A 24,469-nucleotide genomic window follows, 5' to 3' on the forward strand; every position below is an offset into this window, starting at 1 on the left:
GAAGAAGTGCCTAGCAAAATTATTTTAGCCACAGTACATTTATAAAAACTAGTTATGTGTTGAATGATGTCACAATGGAAATATATTGCTAATGTTTACTAATGTATATATTCTGTTCACAGTATGCTTGTAATGCCTTAAGAGACAGCCTCAATGTTTGCTAGCCTTAGTGCAAACCTTTCAAAACAGAACAGACTTCCCACTGTAAAAGGCCTTATTTCGCAAATTTAGGTAGAATATGTTTCAGAAGAGTTTGATGTACTCCAGGTGTTATAGTTTGGTAATACATGTGCCTTTATTCCACTAACCGAATAAAACCAAAGTGGACACAGTAGAAAATTCACATCTCCTGAAGAAGCTAGTTCACATCCAGAAACCACATTATGGACGCAAAAAGCTCCACCAAAATCCCTGTGGGACTGTCTTGTCTAGCACATCGAGAGACTCCGGTATTTCTCCTTCTCTTTTCTCTTGTTTCTCATCCCAATGAGTGGCGGTGTATTTATCTAAACTGCCATTCCGTCAATTCCCATTGGGATTAGGGAATAGTGATCACCAAAGTGGAACAACCTGAAGTTCAGGCGAATGGCTTGTTGTAACAGAAGGCTAAGCCACAAAAATGAGTTCCTCTTTGGCAAGGACTAAAGACATGGATCTCTCTCAAGACTCCTCTGACGCCACACATCTAACTTAAATCATTGCGCATTAAATTTTGAAATAGAACAATTAAAACAAAAGAATTTCACACTTAGGGAGGAAATAACAAGAAGTAGATCAGAGTTCTCTCAATGGAGAGAAACAAAGGTGCAAGACCCTCTTCCCATTTTAGCTCCACCAAAGTTTGGTCCCACTACTTTTGCTCCCTTTGTCTCTTCTACCCAAAGTCCTGACCAAAATCTTCAAGTGACTGTAGTAAAACGCAATCCAGTTCCTGTGGCCAATCCCAAACGTTTTACTGGGGATAGTACTCGATTTGCCTAATTTATGAGTCAATGTCAATTACATTTTCTCCTCAAGCCCCAAATGTTTCCTACTATTGCAGCCAAAATTGCATTTATTATTTCCTATCTAGGTGGGGTAGCTGCAAATTGGTTGATACTTTTGATTGAAAATAATGACCCCCTTTTGAATAATTATGTTGCCTTTAAGAATGCTATGACATGTCATTTTGCACGTCGTTTTCATCCAATCTAGTGACAATGAGTTGTTAAACTTATGTCAGGGTTCCAAGGATCTCCTTACCTACATAACAGATTTTAACCAATTAATCTCAGAGGAGAAACTTACTTCTTTGTTCTCTAGAGGACTTAGAGATGATCTAAAAGATTCACTGGCCCATAATATAGATTTTCCTCAGGACTATGCAGAATTCATAGATCTTGCGGTGAAATAGGATCATAGGTTAGGAGAGATAAAAAATGAAAGACCACAAGGGGAACCAATAGTGATCATTGTGAAAACAGTTAAAAAATAAACTGATGATAAACAAAATGCTTCTGAACCCATTCAAATTGGAGGACTAAAAGGACCATTGTCTCCTAAAGAAAAACGTCACAAAGGGTTCCTTTGTTTATATTGTGGCAAGTCTGGGCATTTTGGTAGAGAATATCCAATAAAGCCCAAAAAGAAAAAGACAGTAGCAAACATAGACATAAATTAGTTAGAATCGGGAAACTAAGGGGCATATCATCAAGGCCAGGCGATAATTATCGCTCAGCGCTCTTAGCGCGAGGATAACTATCGCCGGCCAGCGCTGAATTTTATCGCGGAAGTAGTGTGCTATCAGCAACGCTTATCTCCAAAGCGATAAAATTCAACGCGCAAGCTGCCAAATGTGCGATTATCGCTGGAAATCAAGCGATAATCGAACAACGTTTGGCGAAAGCTTGCTGATAGGGCAAGGCAGACTTAGCCATGATATCCACCTTCCATAGGATATCATGGCTAAGTCAGTTGAAAAGCAGGCGTAAAGAAAGTAGAGATAACCAAGGTTATGGCTACTTTTCTTGTCGCTCTGCAGGTTAGCGTGTGGCTAGATAATAGGAGAAATGTCGCTTAGCGACATTTCTACCGTTATCTTGGGGTGGAACGCCCACTTTGCATCTCATTAGAGATGCGAAGATGGGCGTTGGGGGAAAGGGCGATGAGGCAAGGATTCACGCGATAGCGTGATCTTGCTGATAAGGCGATAAAATTATCGCTGTTATAGCGACACTAAAGCAGCGATAATTTTATCACCTGGCCTTGATGATATGCCCCTATATCTCTTGGAGGGAGTTGCGATCATCCCTTCAAGAGCAAAAGAGTCACAGATCTCACAGTACATCACCAATGTTGTCAATTCATACCTTGACAAATGGCAATCAGGATTATCTTTATTTTTTCTGCACAACAGAGACATAGTTTTTCAGTCTTGATTGATTCTGGTGCCACTGGTAATTTCCTTGATTTCAGATTAGCAAAAAGGTTAGGAATTCCACATGTGACAAGGCAGAACCTGAACCAGTCAGAGCTGTCTATTGTTCTGCTCTTTCGTCTGGGCTTTTTCGTTTTCATACTACACTATTAACGTTAGTTAGTGAAAATGGTCATACTGAACAGACCATCTTTGACCTCACTGATACACCAACATTTGGGGTTAAACTTGGTGATCCATGGTTAGAATTACACAATCCCAAAATAGACTAGGTGCAATGATGTGTCACATTGGATTCATCATTTTGTAAGACACACTGTTACCAAGAAGGCCAAGATCCCATTACCCCATAACATTGTGCGAGCACACAGATAGCACCTTCCCTTTAGTTACCAGAAGAATATCATGACTTCTCCAACGTCATTGATCCAGTTCAAACCACCCAGTTATCATCTCAAAAGGTGTATGATTGTAGAATTGATCTGATTCCAGGTGCTGTTTTCCCATACAGTAGAATCTATGCTCTCACTGAATCAGAGACACAGTACTTGATAAAAAATGTTGACAAATTGCTAGAGATAGGCTTCATTAGATATTCAACCTCCCTCGCCTGTCTGCTCTCCTCCTTTTTTTTGTATAAAACAAAATGGAAATATCAGGGTTTGCATTGACAAACACACAGTGAAGAAGGCTACCATAAAAAAATCGTTATCCATTGCAACTGATCCCTGTTCTTTTAGATAAAGTATGTGGTTCTACCATTTACACCTAACTGGATCTCTGTGGCACTTACCATCTCATACGTATAAAAGAAGGTGATGAATGGAAAACAGCCCTTCGTACTAAATTTTGCCTATTTGAAAATGCTGTCATGCCGTTCCGATTGTGCAATGCTCCAGCAGCATTCCAGTATTTCTTAAATTAGGTTTTACATGACTTTCTGGATATCAGTGTGATCGTCTACATAGATGATGTGTAGATCTTTTCTAAAACTAAACAAGAGCATGTACATCATGCGTGGTCCATTTTACAATGGCTTATAAGACAGTTGGATATTTTTTGTCTCCAGAAGGAATCATGATGGAGCCTAAAAAAGTAGAAGCCATCCTCAATTGGCCCTCACCAACGTCTGTAAAAAGAAGTTAATCAAGTTCTTGGATTCGCAAATTTTTAAAGATGATTCATTGCAAATTTCTATAGCATTGTTACACTCATTATGCAATTATTAAGGCTGTGTTTACTGAATGGTGGCATTATTTATTAGGAGCAGATCACACCATCACAATATTTACCGATCATAAGAACTTACATTTCTTTATATCTGTAGAGAGCCTCACCCCTAGACAAATGTGGTAGCTAATTTTTTTCAGTTTGTTTTCTCATGACATACTGTCCAGGACATACACAAAAACAAACTGATAACTTATCTAGACTAGATGAAGGCAAGAATAAAGACAATTGTCTGTCACCTAAAAGCATCATTCCTTCTGACAAAGTAAGGGCCGTAACTCAAGCTGACAACTTTTTACTAAATGTTAAAATGGATTCTATAAATGGAAACAACCAAGTATGGTTACAAAAACCAGGAACACAATTAAAGTTGAACATCTTTTTCATGGAAACAAACTATTATTCCATAAGAAGCACAGAGACAACACATCCTTGCATGGCATCATGATTCAGGTACAGCCGTTGGGACACCATTCGCAAAGATGTGCAGGAATATGTTAATGCATGTCCCATTTGCGCTTGTAATACAACACAACATATAGCTCCCCAGTGACTATTGCAATCATTACCTATTCTATCTACACCTTGGCATACCATTAGTGTAGCTTTTATTACTAATTTGCCAAAATCAAACAATTATACTACTATTCTAGTAGTGGTGGTCATGCTATCCAAAATTAGCCTTTTTATTCCATTACAAAAATTACCCACAGCTACCGAATTTAGCAGCATCTTTTTACAACAAATCGTAAAATTACCCAGGCTTCCAAGCAAAATTCTCTCAGACCATGGCCCCCCCGGTCACTTCAAAATTTTGGAAAACTTTATGTTAAAATTTAGTAATAGAGGTAGCATTATCATCTACTTGCCATCCCCAATCAGACGGCTAAACAGAAAAAGTCAACCAGTATCTGGAGCAGAGTCTACATTGTTTAACATCCACATTGATTTCCCAATAGGATGAAGCTCTTCCTCTTGCTGAATTCTCTCACAACAACAGCACTCATGCTGCACTTTGTTGCTCCCCCTTTTACTGGTTACCATCCTCGTTCTATTCCAACTTCACTCCCATCACAATCTTGTGTCATGTTCTCTGTATCAGACAGATTAGAACAGTTACAACTCATACAGGAAAAAGAATGAAAATGTTTAGAGCAAAATAAAGTCAGTACAAAAATACAAGCTGATAAACACAGAAGTCCAGAATCAACATAGGAAGTCGGCAAATTAGTTTGGCTATCTACATGCAACATTCATCTAGCCAGTTACCAAAAATTACAACCAGGATTTATTGGTCCCTTCCCTATTGAATAAATCTTGGATCCAGTTACTTCACAGTTGTAATTACCAGACGAATATTAAATACATACAGTATTCCATGTATCACTCATAAAACCATACCATTGACATGTAATGATAACCCTCCACCTCCAGTAATAGTGGGTGATCAATCAGAATACGAAGTACAGCGCATTTTAGATGCTAAACGGATTTGAGGCAAATGGTACTATCTACTTGATTGGAAAGGTTATGACCCATCTGAAAGATCATGGGAACCAGCATCCTATCTGCATGCCCCTCGTCTTGTACAACACTTTCATGCTCTTCATACTGACAAACCAGTCTGGTGAGGAGGCCTTTGGTGGGGAGAACTGTTATGAGCACTACCAAATCTTTGCACACCTCACCCCGAAGTAGAGTGTTGTGAATTCACACTCATTAAAATGCTGGATAAAAGATTGATTAAGCTCAGTGTCTATCAGAACTGTTTAGTACTTAAAGTACATGTTCTTGTTATAACTGTATAAGGATGTAATTGATCTAAGCCATTGTATTTCACTTAAGCACATGTACACGTAGGAAAATAAGATACACACTTCCCTTTCCCAAACCGGAAGTTATAGATACACGTGTAAACTCTTACCCTTACAGCGTGTAAACTGCCAAGCACTGCAACGTGTAACAAGTGTAGAGATATTAGCTTCAAGAGTATTTAAACCACCTTCCTGCATGGACTCGATGCTTAGCCTCATTGAATTGAAGCACTTTCCTGACTCAGATTACTCCACTTCCCAGGCGGCTTCTTTTAGCATTCCACCTCCTGGACCCGGCGTCTCTTGGCGGCCTCTGGACCCATCCTTCACTGCCTTCGGCTCCGTGATTTGTACAGCAGAATCTGTAATATAAACACAACCAAAGGAAACATCAGAAGCAGAACAGTTTCTTCAAGGTAAAAAGAAACCAGAAGACAAAAATCCGGTGAGCTCAAATATGATTTGTTAACCCTTACTTTTAAGGAAATGTGCACAAGAGACTTTAACTATTAATTGCTCATCAAGAACAACTCACAGAAAACTAACTAGAATTTAGGGTGAAGAGGAAAACCATAAATTTCGACAAGCAGGACAAAGGCAATAAACTATCATTGAACTTGTGTGCACGTACAAATAGAGTATCATTGAACTTATGTGCACTCTTGAGCACGATAGTTATTGAGCATAAAAGTTATTGGTGTAAGCAAAAATATTGTACTATTAAGACAATTTCTCACATTGTATTTTCTTTTATATTTCTCTCTTTTTTAGTGACTTCGAGAAGAAGTGCCTAGCAGAATTATTTTAGGTACAGTACATGTAAAAAACGAGTTATTTGTTTAATGATGTCACAATGGAAATATATTGCTAAAGTTTGCTCATGCATACATTCTGTTCATAGTATGCTTATGATACCTCAAGAGACTGCCTCAGTGTTTGCTAGCCTCAGTGCAAACCTTTCAGAACAGAATAGACTTCCCACTGTTAAAGACCTTATTTCACGAAACTAGATAGCAGGAGTTTGATGTACTCCAGGTATTGTAGTTTGGTAATACATGTGCTTTTATTCCAGTAACCGAATAAAACCAAAGTGGACACAGTAGAAAAATCCCATCTCCTGAAGAAGCTAGTTCACATCCGGAACCCACATCCTGGATGCCAAAAGCTCCTCCTAAATCCATGTGAGACCGTCCTGTTCAGCACATCAAGAGACTCCGGTATTTTTCCTTGTATTTTCTCTTGTTTCTCATCCCAATCCCCTTTCTCCCTAAGATCTTCATGAGTGGCAGTGTGCTTATCTAAACTGCCATTCCGTCAATTCCCATTGGGATTAGGGAATAGTCGTCACCAAAGCAGAAAAACCTGAAGTTCAGGTGAGTGGCTTGTCGTAACAGAAGTCAAAGCCAAACAAATTAGTTTATTTTTGGCAACGACTAAAGACATGGATCTCTCTCAAGAATCCTCTGACGCCACACATGTAACTGAAATCATTTGCGCATTAAATTTAGAAATGCGAGAGCATGGCCTGGGGTCTGCCAAGATGGCAACTTAGAGCGAGAGCTCTGCCGGAGCCCCAACGAAAGCCTATGCAGATCCGCTCTAAATACTGTTGTTACAACACCGCAACCGAGTGTAGATCTGCACAATATCGCTAATCGGTGCCCCCACCCGTGAATCCGGAGCGGGGCAGTGACACGCCTTTCAGACTGCCAGGAGTGAGGGCCTGTGAAGACACTGGGCGGTGCTGGAGTGGGATGCACGCCCCCGTGATCCTGTAGACCGGCTGCCGCTCCTGCCCAGGTTCAAGCAGAGAGGCCGGGTGCCAGCGGACGGTCGCAGAGAAGTGTGCGGCCAGACAGAGTGAGCCTGGTGGGGCAAGTGATGCTCAGTGGCAGACATCCCCATAGAGCACGCGGACAGGACGGAAGAAGCGCCCCCCCACAGGTACCAATGATTTCGGCAGGGGCCGGGAATGCCACTGCAGCATGGACACGGGCTTCCTGGGCGAGTGGGGCAGCGCAACACCTCCTCATTACTCAGAGAAGGAGGAAGCGGCTGAACCGCTGCCCTTTCCATATCCTGGGTGCGCGTGGCAAGAGAGACCTGTGAAGCGTAATCTGGCACGTCCGTGCTGAACTTGAAGGAACACATGGCCTGTTATACATGGGCGGACGATTTGGGCACCAACACTAGCTGACCCAAGGGACCATTTCGGCGGTGCAACAGAGGGAGGGGCTTGGCTTGATGAAGCACTCTGAAGCAGAGATCGAGTGCAGCAGCTGCCACACGTGGCGCCACACATGTAACTGAAATCATCTGCGCATTAAATTTAGAAATGCGAGAGCTTGGCCTGGGGTCTGCCAAGATGGCAACTTAGAGCGAGAGCTCTGCCGGGGCCCCAACGAAAGCCCATACAGATCCGCTCTAAATACTGTTGTTACAACACCGCAACCGAGTGTAGATCTGCACAATATCGCTCATCGGTGCCCCCACCCGTGAATCCGTAGCGGGGCAGTGACACGTCTTTCAGACTGCCAGGAGTGAGGGCCTGTGAAGACGCTGGGCGGTGCTGGAGTGGGACGCGCGCCGGAGCAGGCTGCGCAGCACAGATGCAGGAAGGAAAAGAGGCCGTGTGAGCACGAGAAGAACCAAGATGCCAGGCTCCTGTGATCCTGTGACCCGCTGCCGCCTCTGACCGGTGAGAGCCATGAGGCCGGGTGCAGACGGGCAGTAGACGGGAAGACCGAGGACGGATGGAGTGAGCCCTGTGGAGGCAGTGAAGGCAGTGAGAGCAGGTTGGCTGGCCGCGCGGGCGGTACAGAAGAGGCGCCCCCTCCCCCACAGGTGCCAACTAACTCATCTAGGGTGTGGAATGTTGCTACGGCGAGGGGCCTGAGCTGACTCAGCACCCGGGGCAACGTGGCGCCCTCGTGATCCTGTAGACCGGCTGCCGCTCCTGCCCAGGTTCAAGCAGACAGGCTGGGTGCCAGCGGACGGTTGCAGAGAAGTGTGCGGCCAGACAGAGTGAGCCCGGTGGGGGCAAGTGATGCTCAGTGGCGGACATCCCCATAGAGCACACGGACAGGATGGAAGAAGCGCCCCCCCCACAGGTACCAATGATTTCGGCAGGGGCCGGGAATGCCACTGCAGCATGGACACAGGCTGTCTGGGCAAGTGGGGCAGCGCGACACCTCCTCATTACTCAGAGAACGAGGAAGCGGCTGAACCGCTGCCCTTTCCATATCCTGGGTGCGCGTGACAAGAGAGACCTGTGAAGCGTAATCTGGCATGTCCGTGCTGAACTTGAAGGAACACATGGCCTGTTATACGTGGGCGGACGATTTGGGCACCAATACTAGCTGACCAAAGGGACCATTTTGGCTGTGCAACAGAGGGAGGGGCTTGGCTTGATGAAGCACTCTGAAGCAGAGATCGAGTGCAGCAGCTGGAGACCAATCTACTGGCACTCCCTCCCTTGCACTGAGGTTGGAACAATGCTCCGGGACGGCCGTGTGAACTTCGGGTGCCCACCATACATCACCCATGCTGAATGTTGGAACTTGACGCAATGAAGCCTAAGGGGGCCTCGAAAGTGCAGTCCAACGAGTTGGACAAATATACGATCCCTAAACAGTCACAAGCGGAAGATACCAGAGAATGGGACGATGCACCAGAACCATCACTTGGATCAATAATGGCAGCCATCCAGACACTTGGAACGACATTAGATACCAAAATTGATAAAGTTACAATAGAAATGAACTTAATGAGGGCAGATATGAAAAAAACCTCGGAGAGGGTTGCTGCGTCCGAGACTAGTATCACGGATATTCAAGCTGCCACACATAAACTCGAAGAAAAGGTCCAGAAACTGATCCAGCAGCACAAACAAGTCACTCTGAAGCTGGAGGATCAAGAAGAGAGGGCCCGTCGAAACAACATAAGGGTGGTGGGAGTCCAGGAGGGGGCGGAGGGCCCTAGCGTGGACCTCTTCCTCGAAGATATAATACTGAACCATCTGAAACCTAAACAACTGTCCACCTTTTTCACAGTGGAGAGGGCTCACAGGCCACCGTTCCCCCACCAAAACCTGGGGCTCCCTCTCGAACTATCATTGCCAGGATTCTGAACTATAGGGACCGGGACGCCATCCTGTGAGCGGCCAGGCTACATGATGATCTTGCCTATGAGAACTTGACTGTAAGATTCTTCCCGGACTTCACTCTGAAGGTGCAGCAGGAGCGACGCACCTTCGACGGAGTAAAACGTGCTCTCCGAGAAAAATTGATAAAGTACATGATGCTTTTCCGGACTAAACTTAAAGTGATCGACAATGGCAAGTCATGGTTCTTCACAGCTCCATTGGAAGTTCAGGAATGGCTGGATGCAGGCCTCCCCCAGAAGTGCGCCCGGAACCAAAGGGTCGGATGGAGAGGAAACCGGAGTCCGCAATTGGGTTCTCCAAATGGGCGAGAAGGGACAGACACTCATGGGGAGCACTCTAGTAGATCGAGATCGCTGAGCCCAGCAGACTCGGAGAAACACCGAAAGTAATCCAAGTATCGCCGAAGTATTGATAATGGGACTTACAATGGCCACACACCACTCTCAGGACTGAGTTAAGCGCGAGGCTAAATACACCCGACATGGTGGGTGGACCTGCATGTTCCTAAGCCGCAGTGAGATACGGATCTTACAATACAACAACCTTTGAAGAACTTGGGCTAAGTTGGCCCCTCAGGGGATTTAAGGGAGGCGGCGCTCTGCACCTACTACATTATCTGTCTGTTTATTGGGTGACAGGCGCTCTGCTAGTAGGGGATGTGGATAGTTTTAGACCTAAAATGCAGAGTAGCAGGGAGGGAGAACGTGTTAACAGGGTTTGGTTGCATACAGTTGTGTTTACAATGCTTCAGTTTGCTGTGTATTCAGGGTGGGTGGTGGTGGGCTGAACGGGGGGCGGGTGGAGAGGGGACATGAGAAGTGCACGGCTCCCAGATGGCCACACGACCAACTAGCAGACTAAAGTTGATTTTGTGGAATGTGTATGGGCTAGGGGACAAAATTAAATGGACCATGGTACTACAGTGTCTGCATAGACACACCCCAGATATCGTGCTCCTTCAGGAGACGCACCTGAAAGGAAACAATTACCTAGCTCTGAATCAGTTTGGATACACACTTATGGCCCATGCTGGGTTCACCATTGGCTCTAGGGCGACGGCCATCTTGATCAAAAACTCGGTGCCACTAGTACTGAATCGCACCCCGTATGACCATTTGTGACGCTATGTGGCACTCTCCGGGAAGTGGGAGGGCCTCACCCTGAACATATGCTCAGTATACATACCTCCCAGGATGCAGGGGGTGATGTTTCCAGATCTCAGTAAATTGCTGCTTGAGATGCCCATGGGTACTCTGATCCTGGGTGGGGACATGAATGAGACAATGTCATCGGAACTGGACCAAGACACACAATCCCAGAGAGTTATTGGGCCGCAGCCGTTAAATGTTTTTGCGAACGCAATGGGGCTGGTGGACCCTGGGGAATGTACAACCCTGGCGCAAGTCAATATACCCCTATCTCAGCGGCGCATGGCAGTCTTCACACACACTTTGACCACCGGGCTTTTTCAGGCTGGATGCCACAAGGCCTGTGGAATATTGAACCATTCCCCGGTTGAGGGATATATGCGTGGCCCGGTGAGGGACTGGACTGTACCGCCACGTCTCGACCCCTACCTATTTAGGGATCATGACTTCCAGGACCAATACAGGGAATGCGTAGAACAATATTTTGCTGAAAACTCGGGGACTGTACTATCCCACATCATACTATGGGAGGCATACAAGACAGTTGCTAGGGATTTCATGCAGGGGACAGCAGGGGCCCAGCGTAAGGAGAAACGCGCACAGTGCAACTGTCTTGAACAAGAGATTTTGTGACTGGAGTCGACAATGTGTTCAAATCGAGGGGATGAGACTGACCGTAAACACGAACGTCGGCTTAAAGATCAAGGAGAAAATACGGCCCACGCGCATGTGATAGCTACACAACGGCGAATCTACGACCTTGGTGTCAAAGCAAATACGCTTATTGCATGGCTTGAGAGGAGAGACAGAAGCCATAATTGGGTTTTGGAAATCCAGGCCCCTGAATGTATACAGCGGGTAGCGGTTGTGGAAATAGCAAAGGCGTTTGCTCAATACTATGAGGAGCTCTATCAATTGAGAGAGGGGAACTGGATTGCAATGAGCTGCTGAAAGAAATAAAGCTCCCGGTGCTGAGTGTAGAGGAGCGGGACATGACTGAGACGGAGCTGATGATTGAGGAAATCGAAGGAGCCATGGATGACTTGCAGTCAGGGCTTTCCGGCAGAATCGTTAAAGCGTGTCGCGGGGGCTATCGCACCGTACATGCTCAATATGTTTCAAGAGGCGCAGGAGGCGGGTCAGCTGCTGATAGACCTGAGAACAGCCACCATAGTGGTTATCCCTAAAAAGGGCAAGCCCCAGAATCTTTGTAGTTCTTACAGGCCTATCTCGTTACTCAACTATGAAACTAAGGTGCTGGCAAAGGTGTTAGCCAACAGACTAGGTCCGGTATTACAATCCCTGATGCATCCTGACCAGTTCGGCTTTATGCCCCACAGAAGCACCAGGTTGAACCTCCACCACCTATATGGTGTGTTGCACATGGTCTCAAAACAACCGGAGGTGCCGGCAGCACTTCTATCACTCGACGCCCATATGGCGTTCGATAGCATCGAATGGCCATACCTCTTCGCAGTCCTGGCTGAACTGGGCTTTGGTCCAAATTTTCGTGCATGGATTGGGCTTCTCTATTCAGTACCCATGGCACAAGTCAGGGTTAGCGGCACAATGTCTAGGGTCTTCGAACTACATAGGGGCACTCGGCAGGGCTGCCTGCTCTTTCCAATACTTTTCCAGCTCGCACTCGAAACTCTGGCCTTGTGGGTGGGAGGGGATTCTGTGGTTAGGAGCATCGACATAGGAGGGGGATGGGAGGAGCGTATCTTCCTCTTCTTTCGTACGATCGAGTCAGAGCAACGCACGCTGTTATGCGGAGGGGGCAGTCACAGAATTGCCCTACGACAACTACAACAGGGGGTATATAAGGGAGGTCTGGCTGTGCCTGATATCAGAAAATACTACTGGGCAACTCAAACTATTAATGTTAATGGGTGGGTATTCTCTACGACCGAGGAGCCAGCTTATCGTGTTGACCGAATGGCTTTGGGCAAGGTGGTTATCTCTCTGTGCTCTATTCGAAAAGGAAGTGTACTAAGACCTTCCCAATTCACACTCAGACTGTGGTTGCAGCATGCCGGGAGGCAACCAAAATTACCTGGTGGGAGACTAAATTCACCGAACAAACCCCACTGTGGGAGGGAGACCATTTGAGAGAGTCAGCGCACCTTCAGGGCTTCTCTAGCTGGAGCAATATAGGTATAGACCTCCTGGGAGACGTCTGGAAAAAAGGAAAATGATTGAATTTGGCACTCTTCAAACAGAGTATCAGATGTGAAAGGGCGAGTATTTTAGGTATCTACAACTGCGCCATGTTCTCTACCGTCATTTGAAGGAGTGGGATCCGCTGCCGGAGTACACACCGCTGGAGGATAGACTCCTACTTGACCCAATGATAGATAGGGAGACATCCCTCACATACAAGAAGCTGGTTAACAACTCAACAGACCTCATGGGACCATTGAGGGAGGTTTGGGAATTGGATATGGGTCTCCTCGAAGACGACGACTGGGCAGAGGCCCTGCAGTGCCCTGGAGACATTGCTGTGAGAGCGCGATTCCTCCATAGGTCATATGTCCCCAGGACGGTGCAGTTTCGTATTGGAAGATGTGTCTGATGAGTATTCCGGGGTCTGTGGGCAGACCGGAGCATTCTTTCACATATTTTGGGCCTGCCACCGGATCCATAGGTACTGGGGTAGACTGGCCCAAGTGATGTCCACAGTGGTTGGGTCCCCGGTCCCGGCAGATGCAAAATGGCACATCCTCGGGTTGACAGGGGGAGACTGTCTGGCCCAAATGAGAAAAAACATGGCTCGGACTGGCGGACATTGTTGCCAAAAGGAACATAGCCCGGTTCTGGGGGGGCTGGGTAGGTACTAATGGTAGTGTCCTGGGAAAGGGACTTGGACCGGTGCCAACGGGCCGAACAGACCATTCACCAGAGTAGAGGGTGCCCACGCAAATGGGAAAAGATATAGGGGGCATTGGCAACTTATAGAGACCTAGGCTAGTAAAGTGGGGAGGGACCCTGATGGGGGCTTATGGGATTGGTGATATCCCTGACATCCTGAGAGGGAATGCTGGGTCAGCGGGATTGCGCAACATGTATGTATCTGTGTATATGCCTAAGCTAAACTACCTGACATATATACTCATTCTATTTCAAACTGAAGAGTTTGTTTTTTTCTTGGTTCATAAAAAGAATTTAAAAAAAAAAGAAAATTTAGAAATGCAACAATTAAAGCAAGAGAATTTCACACTTAGGGAGGAAATAACAAGTAGATCCGAGTTCACTCAATGGAGAGAAACAAAGGTGCAAGACCCTCGTCCCATTTTAGCTCCACCAAAGTATAGACCCACTACTTTTGCTCCCCTTGTCTCTTCTACCCAACCTCCTGACCAAAATCTTCAAGTGACTGTAGTAAAACGCAATCCAGTTCCTCTGGCCAATCCCGAATGTTTTACTGGGTATAGTACTAGATTTGCCTGTATGAGTCAATGTCAATTAAATTTTCTCCTCAATCCCCAAATTTTTCCTACTATTACAGTCAAAATTGCCTTCATTATTTCCTATCTAGGTGGGGTAGCTGCAAATTGGTCAATACTTTTGATTGAAAATAAAGACCCACTTTTGAATAATTTTGTTGCCTTTAAGAATGCTATGACACGTCTTTTTGCACGTCAAGTTTTCATCCAATCTAGTGACAATTAGTTGTTAAACTTACATCAGGGTTCAAGGATCTCCTCACTTATGTAAAAGATTTATAGAGGACTTAGGGATGATCTAAAAGATTCACTGGCCCATAATATAGATTTGCCTGCAGAATTCATAGATCTTGCAGTAAAATAGGATCATAGGTTAGGAGAGAGATACAATGAAAGATCACGGGGGGAACCAATAGTGGTCATTGTGAAAACAGATTAAAAAGAAACTGATAATAAACAAAATGCTTCTGAACCCAAGCAAATTGGAGGACTAAATGGACCATTGTCTCCTAAAGAAAAAGAACGACGTCGCAAAGGGAACCTTTGTTTATATTGCGGCAAGTCTGGGCATTTCTCTAGAGAATATCCAATAAAGCCCAAAAAGAATAGTAGCAAACATAGACATAAATTGGTTAGAATCGGGCAACTAATTCTCTCGGAGGAAGTTGCGATCATCCCTTCGAGAGCAAAAGATTCACAGATCTCACAGCACATCACCAATGTTGTCAATCCATACCTCGACACATGACAATCAGGATTATCTTTATTATTTCTGCACAGCAGAGACATGCAGGCACATACATGAAAGCCAAAACCGGTCGCAAACGGGCAGAATCTCAGAATCTGCCCCTTTGCGACCGGTATTTTTGCATTTGGGATGCATCATCCCAAATGCAAAAATCGCAATTTAAGGAATCTCAAAATAGCGATTCCTTAAATTGCGATTGCATTTAAGGAATCTCAAATTGAGATTCTTTAAATGCAATGCATTAAAGTGTAAAAAATAGCGATTTCGCTATTAGCGGGAGCAAATTACCATGAAGCTGGACTTCATGGTAATTTGCTAAAACTTAGAAAAAAGCAATTTTTTGTTTTTTTCTAAGTTTCATATTGCACACACACATGCCCTTAGAGCATGTGTGTATGCAACATTTGTGCAGAGTTCACATACATGGGTGCAATAGGGTGTCATTTTGACACCCTTGCACCATAGAAATTGCGGGAGCAATTTGCGAGTACCTACTGGTACTCGCAAATTGCTCCTGCAATCTCCAATTCATTCCTATGGGCCTGGAGGCCCATAGGTATGAATGGGAAGACATTCCTTAATTGCGACTCGCAATTTGCGAGTCGCAAGTAAGGAATTTGTGGGAATCGCTATTTCTTTAGCGATTCCTACATGCATAGGGTTTTGCTATTCCTTAATTGCGATTCCTTAATAATCGCAATTAAGGAATCGCAAAACCCTATGTTGATGCATGTGCCAGATGGTCTTTCAGTCTTGATCGATTCTGGTGCCACTGGTAATTTCCTTGATTTGAGATTAGCAAAAAGATTAGGAATTCCACATGTGACAAGGCAGAACCTGAACCAGTCAGAGTGGTCGATGGTTCTGCTCTTTCGTCTGGGCTTTTTCGTTTTCATACTACACTATTAACTTTAGTTAGTGAAAATGGTCATACTGAACAGACCATCTTTGACCTCACTGATACACCAACATTTGGGGTTATACTTGGTGATCCATGGTTAGAATTACATAATCCCAAAATAGACTGGGTGCAATGAACTATCACTTTGGATTCATCAATTAGTAAGACACATTGTTACCAAGAAGGCCAAGATCCCATTACCACATTACATTGTGTGAGCACACAGATAGGACCTTCCCTTCAGTTACCAGAAGAATACCATGACTTCTCCGACATCTTTGATCAAGTTCAAGCCACCCAGTTACCACCTCAAAAGTTGTATGACTGTAAAATTGATCTGATTCCAGGTGCTGTTCTACCATACAGTAGAATCCACCATCTCACTGTATCAGAGACACAGTACTTAATAAAATATTTGGACAAATTGCTACAGATAGGATTCATTAGACATTCAACCTCCCTCTCCTGTCTGCTCTCCTCTTTTTTTTTTGCATAAAACAAAATGGAAATCTCAGGGTCTGCATTGACAAACGCGCAATGAAGAAGGCTACCATAAAACATCGTTACCCATTGCAACTGATCCCTGTTTTTTTTAATTAAGTACGTGGTTTTATTTACACCAAACTTAATCACCGTGGCTAACCCTGGGCGAACAACTATGCTACGCTCGCGTAGTTTGCGTAGTTTGTGCTACTTCGCGCTACGCAAATTGCACGTAGCACAGTGCAAAAACGCGTAGCGTAATTGGCATTTTTTGCTCGATCGCGGTCCTCAACGTCAAGTTGGTGACCGCGAGCGAGCACAATGACATCCCGGCGAGATTTTTTCCTCGTTCGCGATCAGCAACATCAAGTTGCCGATCGTGAGCGTGGAAAATAAACCTCCCGGCGAGATTCTCAACGCGGGGAGGTCAGGTTTTTCATTGCGAGTGGTCGCGTATGCTCGCGACCGCTCGCGATGAGAAACCACCAGTCTGCGTTGAGAAAGCTGCCGCTCGAGTAAATATCTACTCTAGCGGCAGAAAACGACAGCTCGCACTGTGCAGGATGCCGTTTTCAATGATTGCCCAGTGCTGACAAGCATCCGGCACTGTGCAATCATCGCGAACAGCGCACTTCGCAGTTCGCGTAGTGCTACGCGTATCTTGCGAAGTGCACTCTATCTTATACATATAAAAGAAGGTGATGAGTGGAAAACAGCCTTTCGTACTAAATTTTGCCTATTTGAAAATACTGTTATACCATTCGGATTGTGCAATGCTCCAGCAGCTTTCCAGTATTTCATAAATTAGGTTTTACATGACTTTCTGGATATCACTGTGATTGTCTACATAAACAATGGGTAGATCTTTTCTAAAACTAAACAAGAGCATGTAGATCATGTGTGGTCCATTTTAAAATGGCTTAGAGAAAACTCCTTATATGCAAAGTTGGAAAAATGTGCCTTCCATATTAGGACAGTTGAATTTCTTGGATATGTTTTGTCCCCAGAAGGAATCATGATTCATCCAAAAAAGTAGAAGCCGTCCTCAATTGGCCCTCACCAACTTCTGTAAAAAGAAGTTAATCGAGTTCTTGGATTCTCTACGTTTTACAGATGATTCATTTCAAATTTCTCTAGCATTGTTATAGCCATTATACAATAATTAAGGCTGTGTTTACTGAATGGTGGCATCATTTATTAGGAGCGAAACACACCATCACAATATTTACCGATCATAAGAACTTACAGTTCTGAACATCTGTAGAGAGCCTCACCCCTAGTCAAATGCAGTAGTTAAACTTTTTCAGCGAGATTCATTTTCTCATGACATACTGTCCAGGACATAAAGAAATACAAACTGATAGCTTATCTAGACTAGATGAAGGCAAAAATAAAGACAATTGTCAGTCACCTAAAAGCATCATTCCTTCTGACAAAGTAATAGCCGTAGCTCAAGCTGATACCTTTTTACTAAATGTTAAAAGGGAATCTAAAAATGTAAACAACCAAGTCTGGTTACAAAAACCCTGGAACACAATAAAAAACGAACATCTTTTTCATGGAAACAAACTATTCATTCCACAAGAAGCATAGAGACAACAAATGCTGGCATGGCATCATGATTCAGGTGCAGCCGTTGGGACACCATTCGCAAAGATGTGCAGGAATATGTTAAGGCATTTCCCATTTGCGCTTGTAATACAACACAACAGATAGCTCCCCCGGGACTATTGCAACCATTACCTATTCCATCTACACCTTGGCATACCATCAGTGTACATTTTATTACTAATTTGCCAAAATCAAACATTTATACTACTATTCTAGTAGTGGTGGACATGCTATCCAAAATGAGCCTTTTTATTCCATTAAAAAAACTACCCACAGCTACTGAATTTAGCAACATCTTTTTACAACAAATCGTAAAATTACACAGGCTTCCAAGCAAAATTGTCTCTGACTAAGGCCCCCTGGTAACTTCAAAACTCTGGAAAACTTTATGTTCAAAATTAATAATAGAGGTAGCATTATCATCTTCTTGCCATCCCCAATCATGCAGCCGAACAGAAAAAGTCAACCAGTATCTGGAGCAGAGTCTACGTTGTTTAACATCCACCTTGACTTCCCAATGGGATGAAGCTCTTCCACTTGCTGAATTCTCTTACAACAACAGCACTCATGCTGTACTGAGTTGCTCCTCTTTTACTTCCTTACTGGTTACCATCCTCGTTCTATTCCAACTTCACTCCCATCACTCCCATCACAATCTCTGTATCAGAGAGATTAGAACAGTTACAACTCATATAGGAAAAAGAATGAAAATGGTTAGCACAAAATAAAGTCAGTACAAAAATACAATCTGATAAACACAGAACTCCAAAAACATCATATAAAGTCGGCAAATTAGTTTGGTTATCTAGACGTAACATTCATGTAGCCGGTCCCAAAAAATTAAAGCAACGATTTATTGGTCCCTTTCCTATTAAACAAACCTTGAATACAGATTCTTCACGGTTGCAATTACCAGATGAAAATTCAATATATCCAGTATTCCATGTATCATTCATAAAACCTTACCATCCATTGTCACGTAATGATAACCCTCCACCATCAGTAATAGTGGGTGAACATCCAGAATATGAAGGACAGCGCATTTTAGATGCTAAACGGATTTGAGGCAAATTGTCATGGGAACCAGCATCCTATCTGCATGCCCCTCGTCTTGTACGCTTTCATGCTCTTCATCCTGACAAACCCCGTCCAGTGAGGAGGCCTTTCGGGGGGAGAGCTGTTATGGGCAATACCAAATCTTTGTTTAAACAATGATGGACGAACCCAATCTATGTGTGGCACAATCCCTAGTAGGCAGTGTTTTGGAATACACTGGGTTTGTTAAAAGACGCCTCACACACCAACCTAGTTGGTGTCATGCTTCATCATTGGGGTCCCAACCGGGTAGCCGAGCGCTCCACTCTTGCGCGATGCGCCGCTCACTGCGCATGCGCCTATTTACACCCTCGAATCCCTATTGTGCATGCCAGCAGAGTACCTTCTCTCTGCCACACATGCGCATACGCACTCCTCGCTCAAGCCTCGCATTCCCCGGCCCTCCTGTGTTCATACCGGCACATACTCCATGGTTCTAACTACTACTTTAACGGAGCCCACGCCGGCCCCCATTCTCATCCGGGAAGACGGGAGACCACAACAGGTTTTTAGTGGGTTCCGCTCTGATACCAAGTAAGGTTGCGCTGCTGGAAATACCTATAGGCATTCCATAAGCATATTTACCCCTGCAGCTCACATGCCTCTTATCACATTTTCTCTTCCCAGAGTCTTTAAGAGGAGCGAACTCCTCCCGAGCCCCGATCAGCAATTCACACTCAACCATAGTGTAACTATACCATCTTCTACATAAGCGCCGCTTCCTAATTTCCATGCTTTGTTTTTTTTTAATTGCGCGCCACGCATGATGGCACAGTGCCGTTTTTCCACGTGTGCCCTCACAATTATTAACGCATACCTCTACCAACACTGTGGCTAGCTTGGCACAAATTTACGCTGCAACACTGTAAAACATGGGGAGCACGGCCAACATCGTGACAACCCCCTGTTGCCACTAGACCGTCACACAGAAGCCTCACAGCTTCATAGCAACGCTAAGACTCCAAATCATAATAGCTGCTCCACCAATTCTGCATGCAGCATGTTCACTATATGTATATTCATTTTACCACAGGTACCATCACCAGGCAGGTCAATTTGGATGACCATAGCACCTAAGATTGCATTTTATGTTGCTTAATACCACTGTAAATATGCTATCTATTTGTCATAAATATGTATGTATACATGTTTTGTGCTGTTCCCTTTTTCCCCACAGGTTCTTTTTTTTCATATGTGTTCGTAAGTAGGTAGACACGCAGTCCACACACCTTAACGAGTGTGTAGGTACTAGTTTTACTGTTTTCACTTGTCACGTGGCACCACACCTTTTGCTATTCACTTCCTTCCACGGTCCTGAAGAAAGCCTCTCCTACATTCCCATGCAGGCTGAAAAATGTAGACCCACCACATAGCCAACTACTAGATAATTATTTATTTTCTAGTTGCATCACACATAATTTTTAATCATATCCTGAGCCGCCAGTAATAAACATAAAGAGGCAAGGATTCTCAGAGATATTTTTAATTCACACCACATCACATTTCTGCACCACACCAGCTCCGCTGTAATCAGGCATCGTAGCACAACCAGGGGGCACTCGGCCACCCGGTTGGGACCCCAATGATGAAGCTTGACACCAACTAGGTTGGTGTGTGAGGGGTCTTTTAACAAACCCAGTGGGTTCCAAACACTGCCTACTAGTGATTGTGCCACACATAGATTGGGTTCGTCCATCATTGTTTAAACATATATTACACAGGGGATATGGACGCACCCCCTCCTTCCCTTGCTCTCCCATTGTTTTTGACACTACCAAATGTTTGCCACCCCACCCCGAAGTAGAGTGCTGTGAATTCACATTCATTAAAATGATGGATAAAAGATTGATTAAGCACAGTGTCTATCAGAACTGTTTGATTCTTAAAGTACATGTTTGTTTTATTACTTTATAAGAATGTAATCAATCTAAACCATTGTATTATACTTAAGCAGATGTACAAGTATGTAAATAAGATACACGCTTCCCTCTCCCAAACTGGCAGTTCTTGATACACGTGTAACCTGTTACTGTTACAGCATGTAAACTGCCAAGCACTGCAACGTGCAACACATGTAGGGAAATTAGCGACAAGGGTATTTAAACCGCTTCCCACTCACACTTGATGCTTAGTCTCGTTGAATTAAATCACTTACGTAACTCTGGTTTCTCAGATTCCCAGGCATCTTCTTTCGGCATTCCTCCTCCTGGACACGATATCTTTTGGCTGCCTGTGGACCCGTCCTTCGGTGCCTTCCGCTCCGTGACTTCTACTACAGAACCTGTAATAGAAGCACAACCAAAAGAAGCAACAGAAGCAGAACAGTTTCTTGAAGGTAAAAAGAAACCAGAAGACAAAAACCCGGTGAGCTCAAATTTGATTTGTTAACCCTTACTTTTAAAGAAATGTGCACAAGAGACTTTAACTATAAAGTGCTCATTAAGAACAACTCACAGAAAACTCACTCGAATTTGCGGTGAAGAGGAAAACCGTAAATTTCCGACAAGCAGGACGAAGGCAATAGACTATCATTGAACTCGTGTGCAAGTACAAATAGACTATCAGTGAACTCATGTGGACTCTTGGGCACAATAGTTATTGGGCATCATAGTTATTGGTATAAGCAAGAATATTGTACGATTAAGACAATTTCTTGGAATGCATTTTCTTTTATATTTTTCTCTTTATTAGTAACTTCACGAAGAATTGTCTAGCATAATTATGTCAGGCACGGTACATGTATAAAAACTAGTTATGTGTTGAATGATGTCACAATGGAAATATATTGCTAAAGTTTACTAATGTATATATTCTGTTCACAGTATGCTTATAATACCTTAAGAGACTGCCTCAATGTTTTGCTAGCCTTAATGCAAACCTTTCAGATCAGAACAGACTTCCCACTGTTAAAGGCCTTATTTCGCATATCTAGGTACGATATGTTTCAGAAGAGTTTGGTGTACTCGAGGTATTATAGTTTGGTAATACAGGTGCTTTAATTCCAGTAACCGAATATAACCAAAGTGGACAAAGTAGAAAGATCCCATCTCCTGAAGAAGCTAGTTCACATCCAGAACCCACATCCTGGATGCCAAAAGCTCCTCCTGAATTCCTGTGAGACCATCCTGTCCAGCACATCAAGAGACTCCGGTATTTCTCCTTGTCTTTTCTCTTGTCTCTCATCCCAATCCCCTTTCCTCCTGAGATCTTGCGGAGCTGCGGTGGGTTCATCTAAACTGCCATTCCGTCAGTTCTCATTGGGATTAGGGAATAGTCGTCACAAAAGCGGAAGAACCTGGAGTTCAGGTGAGTGGCTTGTTGAAACATTAACTGGTAATAATTGAGGATATGCTGCTGATCGTTTGTCCATCGACCTCCCCCTTTTCCTCAACAATCCAAAGACCAAGAGCAAGATCAGTGACATTGTAAAAATCCTGCATCAATTCTACACAGATCTCTACAAATCTAGTACATCAGTTGATCTTTCGAACATTGCCTCTTACATAAATAACTTTATTCTCCCATTCTTCCTCAACTAGTTTGGGAGTTAGAGAGGGGTGTCCTGAGTCTCCGTTTGTACCTTCTGAAATTATGATGGTCTTCTTGTATAGTGTGAGCAAAGGGAATGGGGGTGGCCAAAGGGTTCAGGATGCCTAATGCTTAGTACGCAGTTTACAGAGGATGGTAGAGGGAAGGATTCATTATCAGTATGGCAAGGATAGCCCTAGAGGCAAATGTTATCAGTAGTAAGTAATTATAACTGATATAAATTACTTTTTATATTTGTAAAGGAAGTGCCTTTACTTGAATGATAAATGGCCATTGTTGGACCCAAGGTTCAAATGGTACCAACTTCACTTTCCTGTCCCAGGAGTCTAGTTGTGGGCGCTGCAGGATGATGGCTTTAGGTTGCACTTCCATGTAACACCAAGATGGGAAAAGCAGTTTAAGATAGCCCTAGATTGCATTGCATCCGCTTTGGAAAAATATTTGATGCTGAGAAGCAATAAAACCTACAGTGCCTAAAGAAAGGTTCTCTCTTGGATAAGATACCTGTGAGTTTAGAGCATTTCCAATCTAGAGGTCTCGAACTGGTGAAACTATTGACTGGACTCTGGGGATGGTATATGTAAATATATATATATATATATATAGATTAATCTATTTTTTGTTTGATCTGTTTATTAAGTTTCATATTTGCAATGTACATATATCAGTCACATACGAATTTTGCGGAACCAGTATACATTTACAACAATCAAATCGTTTACAAGCAAGATATCATAATATAGGCAAAAATCAGATGAGCTATCCATGAAGGAATCCTACAGTGAGCGACATCAATAAAGGTCGATTCAATAAATGCAATTCACATAAAAATGAGCTAGCAAAGTTACAGGCCTCGTACCACAGGCCATTACATTGCACTTACATTTCTTGCAATGACTATAGTCGGCCTAGCCGTTTCTTCGTGGTTAATGATCAAACTACTTTATAGATAACCATTAAATGATGAACAATAAACCAATAAAAATAAAACAAAAAGAAAAAAGAAAGTGGGAGGGAGGGCAGGAGCTGCACATTAATACGATAAACATTCCAGAGCTACCACAAGGATGCCAACATGACCGATCTTGATGTGCTTAAGTGATTCGTGAACTGCAGTACAATGAGCCAGTTTTCAGTGATTATTGACAAATATTTCTTAGCATTCCAGTGAGCTGGCCTAGTACAGTACATGCACAATGCGTGTTTACATAATATCAGGCCTATCTAAGGGGTCCTCCGGAGCTGTAGCCATTTTCAGCGCCTTCGAAATTGTGCTCCAAGCGGATGATTTAGGATTTTTTCACAGCCCAAATGTATCCTCCTTTAACAGAGAGACAGCTTCGGCTTTGGACCAATTTACCATTGATTGTGTCCAAGGTTTAAGTGGGGGAGGGTCTACAGCTTTCCATCGTCGTGTGACAAGCCACTTGGCCACCGCCAGTCCCAGGTCTGGGAAGCGGGATGATGCTCTGTTTTTCTTATCTCTGGGAAATATACCCACAATGCAAGCCTCCCATGAGTGCAGTAGCGCCCTGTAAGTGCTTGTATGCAGTAGTCAGGTACTGTCCTGCCAGTATTCCGCAGTCAGGGACATGACCAAAGCATATGCAGGAGGTCTGCATTCACTAGTTTGCAGTGCGGGCAGCAAGTGTCTGTTAAGCTTGTCTGGGGTTAAATACGCCCTATGAATTATATAGAAATTAATTAATTTGAACCTTGCGTTCTGGGGATATTTTTAGGGCTCTCCAGTAGTGTGTATATACATTCGTTTATTGATGAAGGGAAACCATCAAAGGTCAAAGTAATGAGCCGTGACTTTGTGAGAACAAATAAAAACATAAAAATACCACAAAGGTTTCAATA

At 43.9% G+C, this 24,469-nt stretch overlaps 1 long non-coding RNA gene across 2 annotated transcripts in view; it reads left to right on the plus strand.

The window, feature by feature from the left end:
- LOC146822910 (uncharacterized) overlaps window positions 1-21,394 on the plus strand; it is a 53,379-nt gene extending 31,985 nt beyond the window's left edge. Inside the window, exons 1-4 of one of the 2 annotated variants that reach the window (XR_014962095.1) lie at window positions 5,738-5,876; window positions 6,232-6,268; window positions 6,533-6,677; window positions 21,231-21,394. This is a non-coding gene — a long non-coding RNA (uncharacterized LOC146822910). Of the gene's footprint in view, window positions 1-5,737; window positions 5,877-6,231; window positions 6,269-6,532; window positions 6,678-21,230 lie in introns of those variants that run through there. The other variant, XR_014962094.1, reaches the window with a different exon arrangement.
- The last annotated feature ends 3,075 nt before the right edge of the window (window positions 21,395-24,469 follow it).

This window comes from Triturus cristatus, chromosome 5_2 (genome assembly GCF_964204655.1).
Source record: "Triturus cristatus chromosome 5_2, aTriCri1.1, whole genome shotgun sequence".
Taxonomy (NCBI): Eukaryota; Metazoa; Chordata; class Amphibia; order Caudata; family Salamandridae; genus Triturus; species Triturus cristatus.